General features: G+C 38.1%; 1 long non-coding RNA gene across 1 annotated transcript; it reads left to right on the top strand.

Moving 5' to 3' along the window:
- The first annotated feature begins 2,231 nt into the window (after positions 1 to 2,231).
- LOC128645114 (uncharacterized) lies at positions 2,232 to 18,915 on the top strand. Its single transcript, XR_008400077.1, has 2 exons — positions 2,232 to 2,335; positions 17,888 to 18,915. It is a non-coding gene; the product is annotated as an uncharacterized LOC128645114 (long non-coding RNA).
- The last annotated feature ends 1,128 nt before the right edge of the window (positions 18,916 to 20,043 follow it).

Below are 20,043 nucleotides of genomic sequence, written 5' to 3'. Positions count from 1 at the left end.
AATGAAGAGAAGAAAGAAAAGAAAGAAGAAAAAAAAAAAGAGAAAAAAGAAGGAGAAAAAAAAAAGGAAAAAAAAAAAATAGGAAAGGGGGAAAAGAGGGGAAGTGGAAAAAAAAAAAAAGGGGGGGGAGAGGGAATTTATTGATTTTATCAATTTTGTTGGCTGCGGAGGGTTACCAAATTCCAAGAAGAACCAGTTCCGTATCTTTAAATGGATAGATCAAGTGTTCGACCTCGCTGGGAGGTAGGGCCTTAATGAAATTCGACCACTTGGAGAAGAAACATCTCACGTCTTGTTCATTAAATAAATTAGTATCTAATTGCTCCAGGATGCATTGTTTCTTCAGGCAATTTTTTACTTCTAATATGCTTGGAATTTCTCTTGAGTTCCATTTCTTCAGAATTAAATATCTAACCGCTAAGATTGCCAAAGTGACTATTTTAAGGTTTTCCTGGGGAAGACCTAGGTCCTCCACAGGGAAGACTATATTTAGGGGAGATAATTTCAAAGCAGAATTGATAAGCCAATATTGAATTTTTAACCAGCAATTTCGTATTTTCGGGCAATACCAAAACATATGAATAAGGTTGGCCGAAGGATATGAGCATTTTGGACATTTGTTAAAAGTGTCACTTCGACATTTGGTTCCCTTCGCTGGGGAGAAATAAGTCATAAGCAGCAACTTAACATGTGCCTTCTGCCAGGTTGCGGAGAGAGTAACACGTGTAATAGCTTGAATAGATAAGGTTATTATAGGAGTCACCTCTACCTCCTCCGCTAACATTGCTGCCCATTTAGCCTGGAGTGTTTCTGCCACTTCTGGGCCTTTGAGAGAGGTCAGTCTTCGATAGATATATGAAATTGAGGTCATGCCATTTTTAGCTAGTAAAAGCCAATTTTCAAGTGTTCCTAGAGACCAATCCCAGCCAAAGTCATTTTCTAAGTTAAAAGCAAAATGTCTTGCTTGAAGGTAAGCAAAAAAGTTTTTATTGGGGAGATGAAATTCTTCTTTAAGAGAATCAAAAGTCTTAATGCCTCTTCTTTGTGTATCAAGTAGTTGGAAGATATTAACTAAACCCAGAGATTCCCATTTAGAGAAGAGAGCTGATTGTATCCCAGCTTGAAATTGTGGGTTGTTTAAAAGTGGTAGATATTGTGAAACTCTTAACTGAATATGCAACATAGTGCATATCTTTTTCCACATCTGAATTGGATTGTGGATAGACTTTATTTTTTTTATATCAGAAGGAATTATATTATTGTTACAATGTAATAAAGCTAATAAGGAATACGGATAAACTATATTCTTTTCAAGATCAAAATTCGTTACATAGCTAGCTTTAGTTAGCCAATCTACCCCCACTCTAGCTTGCAACACTGTATTATATAAACAAATATCTGGTAAAGAAAGCCCCCCATACTCAACAGGAAGTGTTAATTTAGACAAAGAGATCCTAGGTTTCTTGGTCTGCCAGATAAAAGAACGCAGAGCTGTATTAAAGAAAAAAACATCTTTTGTTTTCAAAACAAGTGGGTTGTTCTGAAGCACGTACAGGATTTTGGGGAGAAGGGTCATTTTATAAAGTGCAATACATCTTGTCAGAGACAGTGGAAGATTCTGACAGTTTTTAAAAGCTTCTTTAGTTCTATTGAGTACAGGAAGAACATTTAAGTCATACCAGACATTGGGATTGGGGGAAATCCAAATACCTAAATACTTGAACGCACCTTGAACTACAGAAAATGGGATATTTGCGCAAGATTCCTTAGTATGTTTAAGCAAACACAATTCTGATTTTAGAATGTTCACTTTGTACCCAGAGAAGGAGCCAAATTGATCTATGATATTGATGAGTTTTGGGATATTTCTAGCTGTGTTTGAGATATATACTAGAACATCGTCTGCATAGAGTGCAATTTGCAGTTCTTTCCCCTTGATTTTAATGCCCTCAAGTTGGTGACAAATTTGAATGGCAAGAGGTTCAATAGCCAGGTCAAAAAGGAGGGGGGAAAAGAGGACACCCCTGCCTGGTTCCCCTTCCTAATTTTATGTCTTGAGTCAGATCACCGTTAACTAAAATTCTCGTAGATGCATTACTGTATAAGTTATTAAATAAACAAAGAAAGTAATTTCCAAGACCGAACTTCTGTAGTGAAAAACATATGTGGTCATAATGTACCGAATCAAACGCCTTTTCTGCGTTGATAGATATAATCTCCATGTCAGGAGTGACCTCTTATTGCCCCGCTTGGATGAAGACCTCTGCCGGTCTGGATGTCCTCTTCTGCTCCATCGGATGAAGACTTCGGCCCGGCTGGGTGAACACGACTCAAGGTAGGGAGATCTTCAGGGGGTAGTGTTAGGTTTATTTAAGGGGGTTTGGGTTAGAGTAGGGGTATGTGGGTGGTGGGTTGTAATGTTGGGGGGGTGGTGTTTTTTTTTTTACAGGCAAAAGAGTTGTTTTCTTTGGGGCATGCCCCACAAAAGGCCCTTTTAAGGGCTGGTAAGGTAATAGAGCTGTTAACTTTTGTAATTTAGTATAGGGTAGGGCATTTTTTTATTTTGGGGGATTTGTTATTTTATTAGGGGGCTTAGATTAGCTGTAATTTGTTTAAAATTGCCGGTCTGGATGTCCTCTTCTGCCCCATCAGATGAAGACTTCGGCCCGGCTGGGTGAACACGACTCAAGGTAGGGAGATCTTCAGGGGGGTAGTGTTAGTTTTATTTAAGGGGGGTTTGGGTTAGAGTAGGGGTATGTGGGTGGTGGGTTGTAATGTTGGGGGGTGGTATTGTGTTTTGTTTTTTACAGGCAAAAGAGCTGTTTTCTTTGGGGCATGCCCCGCAAAAGGCCCTTTTAAGGGCTGGTAAGGTAATAGAGCTGTTAACTTTTGTAATTTAGTATAGGGTAGGGCATTTTTTTATTTTGGGGGGCTTTGTTATTTTATTAGGGGGCTTAGATTAGGTGTAATTATTTTAAAATTCTTGTAATATTTTTTTATTTTTTGTAATTTAGTGGGTTTTTTTGTAATTTAGTGGGTTTTTTTTTGTACTTTAGTTTAGTTTATTTAATTGTAGATAATTGTAGGTACTTGTAGTTAATTTATTTAATTTATTTAATGATAGTGTAGTGTTAGGTTTAATTGTAACTTAGGTTAGGATTTATTTTACAGGTAATTTTGTAATTATTTTAACTAGGTAGCTATTAAATAGTCAATAACTATTTAATAGCTATTGTACCTAGTTAAAATAAATACAAATTTGCCTGTAAAATAAATATAAATCCTAAGCTAGCTACAATGTAACTATTAGTTATATTGTAGCTATATTAGGGTTTATTTTACAGGTAAGTATTTAGTTTTAAATAGGATTAATTTATTTAATTAATTTAATGATAGTGTAGTGTTAGATGTAATTGTAAATTAGGTTAGGATTTATTTTACAGGTAAATTTGTATTTATTTTAGCTAGGTAGTTATTAAATAGTTATTAACTATTTAATAACTATTGTACCTAGTTAAAATAAATACAAAGTTACCTGTAAAATAAATATAAATCCTAAAATAGCTACAATATAATTATTCGTTATATTGTAGCTATATTAGGGTTTATTTTACAGGTAAGTATTTAGTTTTAAATAGGAATACTTTAGTTAATAAGATTTAAATTATTATTTAATTTAGGGGGGTGTTAGGGTTAGGGTTAGACTTAGCTTTAGGGGTTAATACATTTGTTATAGTAGCGGCGAGGTCCGGTCGGCAGATTAGGGGTTAATACTTGAAGTTCGGTGGCGGCGAGGTTAGTAAGGGCAGATTAGGGGTTAATACTATTTATTATAGGGTTTGTGAGGTGGGAGTGCGGAGGTTTAGGGGTTAATACATTTATTATAGTGGCGGTAAGGTAGCAGCGACATTGAGGGGGCATATTAGGGGTTAATAAATATTATATAAGGGTCGGCGGTGTTAGGGGAAGCAGATTAGGGGTTCATAGGGATAATGTAGGTTGCGGCGGTGTCCGGAGCGGCAGATTAGGGGTTAATAATATAATGCAGGTGTCAGCGGTAGCGGGGGCGGCAGATTAGGGGTTAATAAGTGTAAGGTTAGGGGTGTTTAGACTTGGGGTACATGTTAGGGTGTTAGGTGCAGACTTAGAAAGTGTTTCCCCATAGGAAACAATGGGGCTGCGTTGGGAGCTTAACGCTGCTTTTTTGCAGGTGTTAGGTTTTTTTTAATCCCAAACTGCCCCATTGTTTCCTATGGGGGAATCATGCACGAGCACGTTTTGCCAGTTTACCGCTACTGTAAGCAACGCTGGTATTGAGGGTTGAAGTGGCGGTAAATTCGGCTCAACGCACCCTTTTTGGAGCCTAACGCAGCCACTCAGACAACTCTAAATACCAGCGTTGTCTTAAGGGTGCGTTGGCAAAAAAAGCTGCATTAGCTACGCGGGTCTTTACCGACAAAACTCTAAATCTAGCCGTATGATTATAATGGTTTTGGAAAAGGATATTTTTGTGCTGACAAACTTAGATAAGAATGACTGCTAAAATATAATTTGAAAAGGACAGAATAGAGGAAGTGATATCACAAAAATTAGAAACGTTTTCCCTCTGCAAAAAAGTTAAACCCACATATTTCAATTAAAACATATAATCAATTCATATATATATATAAAAAATTCATATATTTAAAAAAACTGGTCATTATAGAATATTAATTCTATTTTAATACAAATTGATACAACTTTAATGATACAATTCCCTTTTTTTTTTTTTTTTTTTTTTATTGAGCATCAAAAGTGGTGTTACAACAGAAAACAAACCAACAATTCTATGTCTTATGATAATGAAACCAAGTCTTAAATATACAATGATATCGTGGTTTATACACTCAGTGGTTTTATATTTAGCTTAACATTTTTAAAACAGACCACCTAATGCCCTCTTTCTTTCCCTATTCCCACTCTTAACCACGACCATACTGTTTTATTTCTAATATACAAATCATATCAGCTAATTGCTTCATAATTACTTTGAATGGTTGATTCATAATATTCATCATTAAGATCACTAAAAGAAAGAAAGAAGAGAAGAAAGAAAAGAAAGAAGAAAAAAAAAAAAGAGAAAAAAGAAGGAGAAAAAAAAAGGAAAAAAAAAAATAGGAAAGGGGGAAAAGAGGGGAAGTGGAAAAAAAAAAAAGGGGGGGGAGAGGGAATTTATTGATTTTATCAATTTTGTTGGCTGCGGAGGGTTACCAAATTCCAAGAAGAACCAGTTCCGTATCTTTAAATGGATAGATCAAGTGTTCGACCTCGCTGGGAGGTAGGGCCTTAATGAAATTCGACCACTTGGAGAAGAAACATCTCATGTCTTGTTCATTAAATAAATTAGTATCTAATTGCTCCAGGATGCATTGTTTCTTCAGGCAATTTTTTACTTCTAATATGCTTGGAATTGCTCTTGAGTTCCATTTCTTCAGAATTAAATATCTAACCGCTAAGATTGCCAAAGTGACTATTTTAAGGTTTTCCTGGGGAAGACCTAGGTCCTCCACAGGGAAGACTATATTTAGGGGAGATAATTTCAAAGCAGAATTGATAATCCAATATTGAATTTTTAAACCAGCAATTTCGTATTTTCGGGCAATACCAAAACATATGAATAAGGTTGGCCGAAGGATATGAGCATTTTGGACATTTGTTAAAAGTGTCACTTCGACATTTGGTTCCCTTCGCTGGGGAGAAATAAGTCATAAGCAGCAACTTAACATGTGCCTTCTGCCAGGTTGCGGAGAGAGTAACACGTGTAATAGCTTGAATAGATAAGGTTATTATAGGAGTCACCTCTACCTTCTCCGCTAACATTGCTGCCCATTTAGCCTGGAGTGTTTCTGCCACTTCTGGGCCTTTGAGAGAGGTCAGTCTTCGATAGATATATGAAATTGAGGTCAGGCCATTTTTAGCTAGTAAAAGCCAATTTTCAAGTGTTCCTAGAGACCAATCCCAGCCAAAGTCATTTTCTAAGTTAAAAGCAAAATGTCTTGCTTGAAGGTAAGCAAAAAAGTTTTTATTGGGGAGATGAAATTCTTCTTTAAGAGAATCAAAAGTCTTAATGCCTCTTCTTTGTGTATCAAGTAGTTGGAAGATATTAACTAAACCCAGAGATTCCCATTTAGAGAAGAGAGCTGATTGTATCCCAGCTTGAAATTGTGGGTTGTTTAAAAGTGGTAGATATCGTGAAACTCTTAACTGAATATGCAACATAGTGCATATCTTTTTCCACATCTGAATTGGATTGTGGATAGACTTTATTTTTTTTATATCAGAAGGAATTATATTATTGTTACAATGTAATAAAGCTAATAAGGAATACGGATAAACTATATTCTTTTCAAGATCAAAATTTGTTACATAGCTAGCTTTAGTTAGCCAATCTACCACCACTCTAGCTTGCAACACTGTATTATATAAACAAATATCTGGTAAAGAAAGCCCCCCATACTCAACAGGAAGTGTTAATTTAGACAAAGAGATCCTAGGTTTCTTGGTCTGCCAGATAAAAGAACGCAGAGCTGTATTAAAGAAAAAAACATCTTTTGTTTTCAAAACAAGTGGGTTGTTCTGAAGCACGTACAGGATTTTGGGGAGAAGGGTCATTTTATAAAGTGCAATACATCTTTTCAGAGACAGTGGAAGATTCTGACAGTTTTTAAAAGCTTCTTTAGTTCTATTGAGTACAGGAAGAACATTTAAGTCATACCAGACATTGGGATTGGGGGAAATCCAAATACCTAAATACTTGAACGCACCTTGAACTACAGAAAATGGGATATTTGCGCAAGATTCCTTAGTATGTTTAAGCAAACACAATTCTGATTTTAGAATGTTCACTTTGTACCCAGAGAAGGAGCCAAATTGATCTATGATATTGATGAGTTTTGGGATATTTCTAGCTGTGTTTGAGATATATACTAGAACATCGTCTGCATAGAGTGCAATTTGCAGTTCTTTCCCCTTGATTTTAATGCCCTCAAGTTGGTGACAAATTTGAATGACAAGAGGTTCAATAGCCAGGTCAAAAAGGAGGGGGGGAAAGAGGACACCCCTGCCTGGTTCCCCTTCCTAATTTTATGTCTTGAGTCAGATCACCGTTAACTAAAATTCTCGTAGATGCATTACTGTATAAGTTATTAAATAAACAAAGAAAGTAATTTCCAAGACCGAACTTCTGTAGTGAAAAACATATGTGGTCATAATGTACCGAATCAAACGCCTTTTCTGCGTTGATAGATATAATCTCCATGTCAGGAGTGTCCTCCCCCCGTCCCCCTCAAGTCTAGCATCCTGAAATATTCGATTGTCGTAAATACCTCTCTAATTTTAGCTGATGAATTTCGCCTTAGCAAAAAACCAGCTTGATCTTTATGGATGATGGTGGCAAGCAGGGGTTGGAGTCTATGCGCTAAAATGGATGTGAAAAGTTTGTAATCTGTGTTTAAGAGTGCGATAGGTGTATATGACTCCTTTTTATCTGGGTCTTTTCCTTGTTTTACAATAAGAGTTGTATATGATGCAACAAATTCTTTAGTTGGGAAATATACGAAATATAAATGTCGTTAAAAAGTGAAGTAATATACCTTGTTATTTCAGGTGCCAATATTTTGTAGAACTCATTCGGGAGTGCGTCAGGTCCCTGAGCTTTGTTGGAGGATAATCTTTGGATCATTTTAGAGATTTCTACTTCAGTTATGGGAGATTGCAATGTTTGAAGTAAATCCGGGGTCAAAGATGGGAAATCTATTTCATTCCAGAATTTTTCTCTCTGCAAAACATTAGAGGCTTTGGGAGCATATAAAGACTGATAGTATTCTGCGAAGACTCTAACTATTTCTTCAGGGGAGTTAACATTTTTACTACCATTTGTGATAGATTTTATAATGGAAGAGCCTCTTTCAGTTTTGACTAGACTTGCCAACAGCTTTCCGTTTTATTACCATAGTGGTATAATTTAGCCTTTAACCTAATATCTCTCTGGGTACTTTTGTAAATTAAAAAAGAATCCCTCTCGGCCAATGCTGCGTTATACCTAGCCCAGTTTTCGGCCGTTTTATATAAGAAATATCTATTATAAGCATTTGTAACAGCCTTCAAGACTTCGTTTTCCCTGCTTTTAATTTTCTTAGTCCTCAAGATATTATACGCTAATATTTCCCCACGTAAGACGGCCTTTGCTGTTTCCCAAAACAGAGCAGATTGGGGAGTATGTTGTTGGTTGAGGAGTGCATATTCACGGAATCTAGAGATGAGCCAGTTTTTAAATTTTAAGTCAGATGCTAGATACTGTGGAAAGAAGAAACCCCTGTTCCTATTCCCCAAAGGGGTTAAATGAAACTCGAGAGCAATTGGAGCATGATCCGAGATAGTTATAGGTAGAATCTCAGTAATTATTTTCGATTTGCATACTCTTTCATCTACCAAAAAAAGATCTATCCTTGAAAGGGTTTTATGTGCTTTTGAGTGGCACGTGAAATCCCTAAGATTCGGATTTTGGATCCTCCATATATCACAAAGTTTCAAGTTGCGGAACAATTTAAGAAATAGTTTGGACTCTAAATTGTCTCTCTTTGTTTTAAGTGGAACAGGGTTCTGTCTAAGCCTGTCAAGCGGGTGTTGGGAGGCCATATTAAAATCGCCTCCGAGTATCAAATACCCTTCTGCAAACGAAAGAAGCTTATTTTGCAGCATTTCCCAAAAGGGAAGGTTAAAAACATTAGGGGCATAAACATTACAGAATGTATATGTTATTTTTGAAATCTTAATTTTTACCATTAAATATCTTCCCTCATTATCTGTAGCTACTTGAATGAGTTCATATGAGAGTTTTTTCCCCAAGAGGATCGCTACCCTACCTTTTCTTTTAGCGGTAGATGAAAAAAGAACTTCCCTAACCCAGGAAGTTTTTAGTTTTAAATTTCCTCAGGTTTTAGATGTGTTTCTTGTAGGAAAGCTACATCAGTATTATTCTTTCTTAAATGGGCAAGTATTGCTTTCCATTTAATGGGAGAGGTAAGGCCTCCGATGTTCCAGGAAGTCATTTTGAAGTTACCCCTCGCAGCCATGTTTTAAAAGAAGAGAGAAAAAAAAAAAAAAAGGGGGGGATAAGTAGGGAGAAAAAAAAAAGAAGAGGGGGAAATTTGAACCCTATAAACCCATGAAGAACAAGCACCCTGACAAGCTTGCCCTTGCCTCCCATCCCTAAGCCGTATACTATCAATCTACTCATCTGAGTCGACCTATATAGTTAAACCTTATTCAGTTACTTAACTCCTTTCAGTTTTTATTCAGGGGGAAGGATTCAGCATAACATTTGGCTGCATCTCGCGCCGTTTAAATAAAGTGTACTCGACCATCAATGAAAAGTTTCAACCTGGCCGGATACAGCAAGGTTGCTTGAATGCCTTTCTTTATAAAATTTGTGCAGTGAGGTCCCTCCTTTTGGCCGCTGTACCTGCAGAGTAATCTTGGAATAAATAAATTCTTGCCTCATTTAGAAAAATTGGTTGCTGTTTGCGAAAGGCCTGGAGTAGTATAACCTTGTGCTGAAAGTTTAAAAATTTTGCAATAATGGGTCTTGGTCTGGTACTATTTTTGTGTGTGTCAGCTGGGCCTACCCTGTGAACTCTTTCTATGATGATAGGTGAGTGGGATTCTGGTATCTGCATTAACCTAGGCAATGTTACAGTTATTAATTTCTCAAGGTCTTCAAATTGCTTTTCTTCAGGAACCCCTATAATCCTAAGGTTGTTCCTTCTTGATCTGTCCTCTAAGTCTTCTATTTTACTTTGCATTCTCAAAATGGTATTATTTGTAGATTCAAGGTTATCTTTATAATTAACAGTCAGGTCCTCCAAATCAGAGATTCTTTGTTCAGCCTCAGATATTCTGGAAGCGAACTGTTTTACCTCATTAGATAAAGAGGCAATATCTTGTCTAATTTCTTTTTCCAATAAATCAAATTTTGGGGATAATGCTTCTGAAATTTTAGAAACTAGTAAATGGATATCCATCTGCTCTGGGGTAGCTGACAAAGATGAAATAGACATAGATGTGTCGGCTGAAGTTTCGAGGACAGCTTTGTTCTTTTTATCCCTTTGTCTCCCTGTCATGGTTGCAGGAGAAGTTTTGGAGTGCCCGTGTAGGAATTTATCCATATAAAATGATGTGATTTAAAGATTCCCGAAGGAATATCCAGTTGTGAAGTGAGGCGAAGTGTGAGCGAAAAAAGTGTACTATACGTAAATTATTGAGAGAGGGTAAGGAATACCCAAGAATATTATATCTACAGGGGGGGGGGGAAACTCAGGCAGGAATTAGGGGGGTAGTGTCCCCTTTTGTGACGTGAGGAGGCGAAGGAAAAAAAAATAACGTGAATGAGGGCCCGTCTAAAAAAAAAAGGAAGCCGAGTCTATAAGAGTTCTCCTTGAACCTGACAGAAGGGAAAAACTATTTTCAAATAACCTTGATAACTAAGTAAAGAGACACTAGGGTAATTTTAATTTAAGCGAAAACAGAAGGCATCCATATTTTATGGATAGAGAGGGTTTCTCTGAAAAGGGGTATTTCACTGTCAGAGCCTGCTGTTAGCAGGAAGAATATGCTATTAGACTAATATCCCAGGAATGTTCTGAAGTATAACAGAGGGGGGGAAACCCAGGTTTTTCTTTTTTCTTTTTTCCCCCTTTTCCTTCCCTCTCTTCTTCCTTCAATTAACTCTTCCAAGCTAAATTATTTCTCTTACTCCCTCTCTTACCCCCCAGGGGACGCGAGGCAAGTTAATTAAACCTAAGGAAAATCAGTAACAATAATGGATACAAATGCCTAAGAGAAAAATTACATTTTTTTTCCCTTTCTCCCTCTCTCCTCTCCTTTCTCTTGGCAAAACAATAACTTTGTGTTACTTAAAGGGACACTGTACCCAAATTTTTTCTTTTGTGATTCAGATACAGCATGCAATTTTAAGCAACTTTCTAATTTACTCCTATTATCAATTTTTCTTCGTTCTCTTGCTATCTTTATATGAAAAAGAAGGCATGTAAGCTTTTTTCTAGGTTCAGAACTCTGGACAGCAGTTTTTGATTGGTGGATGCATTTATCCACCAATCAGCAAGGACAACCTAGGTTGTTCACCAAAAATGGGCCGCCATCTAAACTTATATTCTTGCATTTCAAATAAAGATACCAAGAGAATAAAGAACATTTGAAAATAGGAGTAAATTAGAAAGTTGCTTAAAATTGCATGCTCTATCTGAAGTACAAAAGAAAATATTTGGGTACAGTGTCCCTTTAAGAACTGCAGGAGGTTGACCTTCTAAAATGTAACGAATTTAATTCTACCAGATTACAAATGTCTAGGAGGTAAGAACAGCTGCCAAAGAGTTAAAAGAAGTTATACCTAAGGCAACAATTTTGTAGAACCTAAAAGTTGCAACAAGTTAACCTCCTAATATGTGACGGATTTATCTATACAATGTAGCTCTACCTCTCTGAGTGTATCCCAGGGAGGAACATACAAGAAGAAAAAAAAAAAAAAAAAAAGAGGCACAGGGAACCAGAAGCCAGATAACCCTATAGAGGAGGGAAAGAAAAGCTAATTTTCCCCTAGTATACTGTGACCTTAGGTATAGTATCTAAAACATAATATGACTTTTTATATTATTGTGCCTTCTTAAAAGAAAAAAAGGACAAAACAAAAAACAAAAAAAAGACAAGCTATTTTTAACATGTAGGAGGTTGGTAGTGTTAAATTCAAACAGTAAAGAGTCTTTCTCCAGGGGGCATACTTTTTGCAGTATGTAGAAATGAAGATAAATCAAATTAGAGATAAATTTTGGTGTCTTCTCTCCCCCTTTTCTTCTTTATCTTCTCCTTCTTCCCCCTTCTCTTCCTTCTTCCTCCCCCTTTCTCTTCTCCTGTTATCTCTCCTCTTCTTTTCTCTTGCTGTTTTATAGTTTCTGTGTCTCTTCTCTTTTCCCTTCTCTATGCAGCCAGGTATTAACTCCTTTCTGCCCCCTTTTCCTATATTACAACCACCAGATATAGGAAAGTATAAACACATAGAATATGACAGGTAGTGTATTATTGCATTTATAGTAGAACAGAGATATAGAGAGTCATTGATTTATTGGAGCTTGTGGGGTAGGCAAGAGATACCAATGTAATATTGTCTCCTTGCAGTATATTTTTACAAACTTAGACCGCTGCTAACTCCTCTCCTTCAACCAGCAACTGTATCTGTCAAAGCCTTACATAGCTCACCTTTTGCTGGCCACTTCTCCTTTACTGCCCGCCGCTGTGTGCTGAAGCTTCCAGGATCAGGCGTTCGTAAGATGCAGATGGCTTCCACCTGCCTTTCTCCGCCGCAAAACAGGCTCCGCTCGTCACACACAATCCCTCCTGCTCTCTCGCAGCATTGGTGGGAGAGGAAGGAGGGGCAAAAGCTGCAAGGACCAGAGAGCAGCCAAAGGAGGAAACCGGAGTGTAAGGGACCCTTCCACGTCCCAACAGCTCTGTCGTCACCTCAACGCTGACCCCCTCTCTCGCAGCACCAGTGGGAGAGGGGCAAATCAGCCACAGAGAAACGGACCCGACTCCGCTGCAGGAACAAGGCAAAGTGCCGGCGAGTCCAGCCAGGTGGTGAGTATGTGATCAGTGCTTCCCCTGGGCAGCGCAGTCTCTGAAAAGGTTGCAGCAATACAAGTGCGGCTAGACAGGGGAAGATCTTTTTAGACTAGGAAAGTGAGTCTTAGCAAGGGAGGAAGGAGAGCGGGTGCAAAGAGTTAGTGTTGCAGGGTTCTTGTGAGTTATCCCTCCATTTTACAGAAGGAGATAAGGAAGTCCAAGGGGGGGGGGGGTATGGGGGGTAGGAGACTCAGAGAGTTGGGTTATAATCAGCACGGCTTCCTTGTAGGTAACAACAAGCTGTTCAGGGTAGCAAGGTCCAGGCCAGCAGGGCTTGTAGCAAAAACAGTGCGGTGTAGGGGCACTGTTAGGTTCCAAGAGTGATGTTCCTATCTGTCCATGTAGCAGCCTCAATTCTTGGGGTAAGGTGCAAAGAATTTACCGCCAGCAGCTGAAGGGACTGGAGCAGGGAGCTCAGTAGCAGCTACTTGCTCCTCCTCCACCGGAAAACCAGAGCATGCCATTTTTTTCGATACAATTCCCTTTTAAATTACAAATTTAATTATACAATTCCCTTTAAAAAAAATCATGAATCAACATAACAAAAAAACATAATAAAATAGGATTGATACTTAAATCCAAGCTCAGAGTCCAGAGTATAGAGTATGTCGCAGTACACGGAAAGCAACAATGTTTTCCTTTTTTGGAGAGTTGCAAACAGACTGTGTTATACAAGCCGTATTTCTCCGTAAATGCTGTAATTAGATACAGAGCTTCTCTTAGTGTAATAAACGTTAGATAAACAAGACAAAGTATATCCAAACTTACACAGATCTCTGTGTTGTGCAAGTGAAACCTGCCACACGTCCACGGTATTTTGGTTGGAAGCAGGTCTAAATGCAATGGGTCTGTTCTTACAGACTTACAGAAGCCGTATAGGCTCAAAAAACAGCAATGCGTTTCAGATTTCTCCTGTCACCAAAATAAATGGAAGTGCAACATCCTTAAAAGTCAATTTACCAGGATTAGAAAAAAAATTGCAGCAGTGATGGAGACTGTGACGGATACCGTCCCCGGCTACCCCGACTGGGTAGCTCTGCCAAACGGGTCCTGCTTCCTCCCTGCCGACTGCAGCTATGTAGCTGGCAAGTGACCACAGCCTGTAGCCACCCCTGATGCCCGACAGCACCAGTACTCAGGGTCCCACCCTGTGGCAGACTCCAGCCACCCAGACTGGGTAGCTCTGCCTGAGGATCCTTTCTCTGCCTGGAACAGGCTGCTATGTTGCCCAGAAAAGTGATTTTAGTGATCCCACCCAAATAACTAGACAGACTAGCATTCAGGTGAAACAAGAACTGATTTTATTGAAAACACACACTCCTTTTATACAGACAGCTCATCTTGATAAGACCCTGGACAATCCCACTATTTTCCCACCATTCCCGCCCATCCAGACTGACCGGCACCTCCATAGGAGCCAGAGTCCTACATAATCTCAATACCTAGGGGTGGCGGTTTTGGGGAGATCCTGGTGGAGCGGCGGCACTTCCAGGGTGTCATTTTAAAGCCCTCGGTCCCCAAATTTCACAGTCCAAAAATCAGCATGATTCGTTACTGGGGACCGGAGTTACAGTCCGTTAAATTTATGGAGTTAGGGGTGTCCAAAACCCCAGGTTCCCAAAGGAGCTCCCCTCTGATAATTGCCACAGCTCTTGCCCTCCCTAGGGGCTTCGAATCCCCAAAAGAGTGGAGCTCTGGGGCAAAGGGCTGCTGGAGCGACCAGGGTAAAATTAGCGGGTGTCCTGCTGTCCCGTGGCCGACCGGGACTTCCAGGAGTCCGGCCAGCTTGAAAGGAGTTAGTCGGGTGTCCATTGTGAAGCGGCCGACCGGGAGTTCCAGGAGCCCAGCCAGCCTAGGAGGGTTTTCCTGGTCATATACCAGCTCTTCACAAAACAAGCGAACAAAAGCTTCCAGTCATTGTGGTTGCTCTGAGGAGCCCAAAACCACTGAGAAACAACAGGGGTGAGGTTGTAGGTGGGGGGGGGGACCACTGAGAAACAACAGGGGTGAGGTTGTAGGGCAGGGGTAGCCTTAGCTGTCTGGTATTCGTGACAGAGACTATATAACTCAGTCAAATATATTAGTCAGAAAGTTTGAAGAAAGAGGATATTGTCCAGAAACAATAGAAAAAGATAGACAATAAAGTATGAATAAGTCTAGGGAAGATTTGTTACATAATAAATCACAAAAGAAAAAAGATGCAAGGGAAAATATATTATTTTTACCTTTTTATATTATTTTTACCTTTTATTACTCAATTTAACTGTAATCAATGTACAATAGAAAAAAATATGAAAAAACATTGGCCTCTCTTCAAAAAAGATGATATATTAGGACCACTTTTACCAAATCATCCTCAAAAAGTATATAAAAAATCTAAAAACTTAAAAAGTATCCTAGTCCCCACTGACTTAAAAAAGAAGCAGATGGTACAAAAACAGAGAGATCTATGGGGAAATGATATAAAAGGTTTTTATTCCTGTATTTCGTGCAAGTCTTGTAAGCATTCAGAAAAGAAAAAGATCTTCATTTCTAAATCAACAGGCAAAGAATATAAAATAAAAGGAATGCACAGATGTACAGACAAAAATGTAATTTATTTACTTGAGTGTAAATGTGGGGTACAATATGTGGGGGAGTCAGAGAGGCCAGCAAGAGATCGTGTAAGGGAACATATCTCATCAATCGAAAATATGAATGAAGAACAAAATAAAGACCTCCCAGTACCCAAGCATTTCAAACAGTGCAATGGGGGTAACCTAAAATTCTTTATATATACTATTATAGATAGACTACAAAAAAAAACTGGAGGGAAGGAGATGTACATAATGCACTTTTAAGACTGGAAGCTAAGTATATTTTTGAGTTAAATACCCTAACCCCCATAGGGTTAAGCATAGATTTTGATTTAGAGAGTTTTTTGAGATATATAATAATAATAATAATAATAATAATAATGTCCTCCATTCTATATGCAAAATAAATAATAATACCCCCCTTCTTTGTATCTATTCTGTATTATTTCCTGTTTGTTTTATTATTATTGCAATGTTAACATTTTTAATTTTATTTTTAACTTCTTTATTTTAACTTTTTTATTTTTAACTTCTTTAAAATTTCTAGTAGTATGTTATCGATTTCTTATATGCCTAATTATGTTTGCTTGTAAGGCATTTATGTTTAGAAGAAATTTATATTCCAAAATTGTGAAAGGAAGGTGTGCTTTATTGTGAATCATTTTGTATTTCAGATTTTTTTCAAAATCTAAACATCTTTGACTTTTAAAGTTTCTTTATTAAGTGATAATTTCTTTTTTAAGTGGTACTTTTTTAAGTGACAGTTTTAACATAAAAATGATCCATTTATAGTTGCTAGTAGCAGCCAATAAAAATGTCCATAACCTCTAAATTGCACCTTCCTCTATGTTACTCTGTTATTTAAGGAGCAGTATCTGTATTTGTAACTCTCAGCTTGACAAAGGAGAAATCTGAAACGCGTTGCTGTTTTTTGAGTCTATACAGCTTCTGTAAGCACCTGCTTCCAACCGAAATACTGCAGACTTGTGGCTGGTTTCACTTACACAGCACAGAGATCCGACATCGTTTGGCTGTCTGGAGCTGAACCAGACTTTCCTAAGTGTAAGTTTGGATATACTTTGACTTGTTAATCTAACGTTTATTACACTAAGAGAAGCTCTGTATCTGTATCTAATTACTGCATTTTCTGGAGAAATACGGCTTGGATAACAAAGTCTGTTTGCAACTCTCCAAAAAAGGAAAACATTGTTGCTTTTTGCGGACTGCAACATACTCTATACACTGGACTCAGCTTGTATTTAAGTATCAATCCTATTTTAATATGTTTTTATGTTATGTTAATTCATGAATTTTTTAAAGGGAATTGTATAATTAAATTTGTAATTTTAAAGGGAATTGTATAATTAAATTTGTACCAATTTGTATTAAAATAGAATTAATATTCTATAATGACCAGTTTTTTAAATATATGATTTTTTAGTGAAAAACTTTTCTAATTTTTTGTGATATCACTTCCTCTATTCTATCCTTTTCACATTATATTTTAGCAGTCATTCTTATCTAAGTTTGTTAGCGCTAAAATATCCTTTAGCGATTTTTAATCTTTATTTTTGCATATATAGTGTTAAAAATCCAGCGCTTTTTTTTTCTGCCACTAAAAAATATGATTATAATGGTACAGTCTCCATAAGTCGCTATTATTATAATGGTGCAGTCTGCATACGTCGCTATGATTATAATGGTACAGTTTGCATAAGTTGCTATGATTATAATGGTACAGTTTGCATAAGTTGCTATGCTTATAATGGTACAATTTGCATAAGTCGCTATGATTATAATGGTACAGTCTGCATAAGTTGCTATGATTATAATGGTACAGTCTGCATAGGTTGCTATGATTACAATGGTACAGTCTGCATAGGTTGCTATGATTATAATAGTACAGTCTGCAGAAGTTGCTATGATAATAATTGTACAGTCTTCAGAAGTTTACATAGGAAGGGCTTCCTCTCAGCCTTTATTTATCTCAGCTGGTTTTCTGATAACAACATTAAATTACACATTTAAAACAAATAATTGCCAAACATTTCCATATTTTCTTAAAATAAATGCAGTTCATCAATGATTTCCAGAGAAATAAAATGTGCCACATATTTGTTTAGTTTGTTAGTGTTGGCACCTTAGCTTGTGAGCCAACAAACTTCCTTTTTGTATTTGTCATAGTTCTTCATTTCTAAATATTTACTTACATATACACATTAGGTTTATTACTTTTGCAAAAAGTTATACAAAAAGAAAGAATATCAGAGAGAGATTATACACAAATTTATCTGTTTTCAGAGGCAAATAGCTATAATTGTGTCATTGGTTGTTAACATGAGTTACCTATGAAATTATCAGGTACATTCCTAGGCAAATAAATATTCTTTAATATCAGTCTGCTCCAATGCTTTAGGATTACAATGTGGCCCTCCAATGCATTTTACATGGCCCTCCTCTTCTACAAACTGATTACCATACACGCAGAGCTCCCTACTGTATTTTATAAGATTGTCCTCTCTTGAGAGCCCAATCCAGCTGTCTTTCCTGATGTTTTTCCTTCTCTTTATATATTTCAGCTGAGGACCACCTTATACCCACACCTGACCATGCACATGGACCCTACAGCTACCCTTGAGCATCCTGAGTCTCAGTCTGTTGCTGAGCCATAAAGTCCCAGCCTTATTCCACCTCAACCCCATACCACTTAAACTACACCCTCAGCACTCCCAGTCCCAGCCAGTTAGTTCTATCAATGCAGGAAGCTCATGTAGTAGTATTTATTAAAGTCTATAGTGAAGTAATAAGTGGAAAGGTCCACCCCATGATGTGGGACAACAAAAAGCTAAAACAGATTACAGCACATCTCAAAATACAGAGTCTTAAATACATTCCTGGACCTCTGCTGTGTAAACAATGTTTGCAGTTCCTGCAGTGGCGTCACTAGGGTTGGTGTCACCCGGTGCGGTAAGTCATGGTGTCACCCCCCCCGAAAGCAGACACACACAAAAACACAGGCAAACACACATACAAACACTCAGACACACTTAAAAACATACTCAGATGCACACACAAACACTCGGAAACACACTCAGACACACACACAAAAACACACACACAAAAACACTGAGACACACAAAAACTCAGACACACACATACAAAATATGTAAACTGCACTGCATTAATTATGAAGCTCATGCCTAGAGCTGCTCCCTGGCTCAGCAGAACATCAAATGAAAGATAAACAGAGCACTCTAAAATAAATCACCGAAGAAAAGGTTTAGGAGCGCAAACTATGAAAATTCTGCTCTCTGACTCTGTTCCAAGTCTGTCAGTGCACAGCCCTGGGCCGCATGTCACTGAGCAGTGAGCACAGATAGGCAGGCAGGTTTAGGCTAGCAGCGCAACTTTGCAAGCCCCACGGCACACCCACAACATTCATAGTGAAATTGGGCAGGGGAGGAGCAAAGTACAAACAAGCAAAAGAACTATTTGTTGAAATTGCAGCCCTGGCTCAAGGGGCAAAAAAATTGTGTGTCTACAACTTCCCCAGTCCCACTAATGTTCACAAATGCCAGCCTCTAATAAAATAATCTATGCATCTCAACATTGTTTCAATAAAATTTTAATTTTTTTTTTAATTTTTTTTATGTGTCACCCCCTGGAGGGTGTCACCCAGGTGAGGCCCGCACCCCCCTAGTGACGCCACTGGTTCCTGTGTTTCTCATAAGATTTGGCGAATAAGAGAATTAGAGAGGTGAATCTATCTAGTTGTGCTCTAGAACCAGTGCCTATGTGCCTCAAAGGCTCACTGTGGTATTAGCTACTCTCTCATTGTCCTTTATGCTCAGCTTTCAACCTCTCCTCAGTTCTTGCTCCTCTGTCATTGGGTTTCTTTTTGTATTTTTTTTCTAACATAATTTTTATTGAGGTTAACAAAGAGAAAAGTACAAATGGGATAGATCATCAATGAACATTAATGCAAGTTACAGAGCCGGTGTAATGACGATTCACAGAGATACATATCTTGCGGGCACAGTAAGTTCTGCAAGCATCACAATAATATCAAGCAGCTATATATATGAGACACAGATACAGTATGTCTTGCAGGAACAATTCAGAGACACAAAAACTAGACTCAATGAGGCATATTTATTAAATGTCTGTCGAACCTGATCCGACAGTGCGGATCAGGTCCGACAGACATTGCTGAATGCGGAGAGCAATACGCTCTCCGTATTCAGCATTGTACCAGCCATTCGGAGCTTGATAGATAGATAGGCCCCAATATATTAACTGCAACATAAAGATATACAAAACCAAATAGACCAGAACGGCCTAAAACCTAATTTTTTCTTATTTATAAAGGATTCATATTTTGGCTCGAGGAACCCCATAAAAATATAAAAGTGACAGTGACGCATACCCCAAACACAATATAGTGGCCTCACGTGGACCACGGCTGTTAAATATCAATAAGGGGTAAATATTGGGGTATATAGCAGTAGGGCCCTCTGGGTCTGCACACATTGGCCTCTAGTTATTAAGGTCTGGCAGACCTGATCCGACACCGCGGATCAGGTCTGCCAGACCTCACAAGAGCTGCTGGTGCAATGCCGCCCCCTGCAGACTCGCGGCCAATAGGCCGCCAGCAGGGGTGTGTCAATCAACCCGATCATACTCGATCAGGTTGATTTCCGGCAATGTCTGTCCGCCTGCTCAGAGCAGGCTGACA

This window comes from Bombina bombina, chromosome 1 (genome assembly GCF_027579735.1).
Source record: "Bombina bombina isolate aBomBom1 chromosome 1, aBomBom1.pri, whole genome shotgun sequence".
NCBI classification, from domain to species: domain Eukaryota; kingdom Metazoa; phylum Chordata; class Amphibia; order Anura; family Bombinatoridae; genus Bombina; species Bombina bombina.
Note: the sequence above shows the minus strand (reverse complement) of the source record. Positions and strands in the feature narration are given on the sequence as shown.